The sequence below is a fragment of the Penaeus monodon genome, chromosome 30 (genome assembly GCF_015228065.2).
Source record: "Penaeus monodon isolate SGIC_2016 chromosome 30, NSTDA_Pmon_1, whole genome shotgun sequence".
In the NCBI taxonomy this organism is placed as follows: domain Eukaryota; kingdom Metazoa; phylum Arthropoda; class Malacostraca; order Decapoda; family Penaeidae; genus Penaeus; species Penaeus monodon.
Genome location: NC_051415.1, coordinates 36,532,270 through 36,532,879, shown reverse-complemented (window position 1 = coordinate 36,532,879; position 610 = coordinate 36,532,270). Strand labels below are relative to the sequence as shown.

The window sequence follows — 610 nt, the reverse complement described above, 5'->3', positions numbered from 1 at the left end:
AAAACACCTACACTCCACTTTCATAATATTCCAAACACCGACATTACACTTTTATCCAATTTTATACATAATTATAAACACCGACATTCCACTTTCACTCAGTTTTATTCTACACAAAAAATTACATTTCCACATTAAAAAAACTTACATGTATGTCACTACACTCTTTCCATAGAGATATGATTGAAATTCCTTTTCTTACATTCGTTTTAGTTAATCCCGTGTGAAAACGGTTCAATGTAACAGTTATGCTTCCAGTAGCTCCCGTTCAATGTCGCCAGCCCAGATGAACAGCAGATATTCACATTTTTATGGACACTAGTAGATGAACGGCAGCTGCCTTACACCAAGAGTTAAGCGGCGATAACAGACTGGGGCAGTTAGCAACGGCTTTGGCCGCCCGTCGCCTGAACCTGTACTGTTCCTGTTCTGCTCACTTGCCACATCAAGAGCATGTTCTATTTTCGTTGAGCACTTCTAATTAATTTTCCGAATTGAAATCCCGCTTATGATATGGTATTGTCGTTAAAGAATAGTAGTTTTAGAGTTGTATGGTGTCCTTAATGAATGTTGATTATTTTATTTTTAAAAATATATTGTACGTGCGTGA

General features: G+C 37.0%; 2 pseudogenes; both read right to left on the bottom strand.

Moving 5' to 3' along the window:
* The window catches only part of LOC119592763, a 16,864-nt pseudogene extending 16,270 nt beyond the window's left edge, over positions 1-594 (bottom strand).
* LOC119592441 overlaps positions 1-610 on the bottom strand; it is a 103,182-nt pseudogene that overhangs the window by 35,091 nt on the left and 67,481 nt on the right.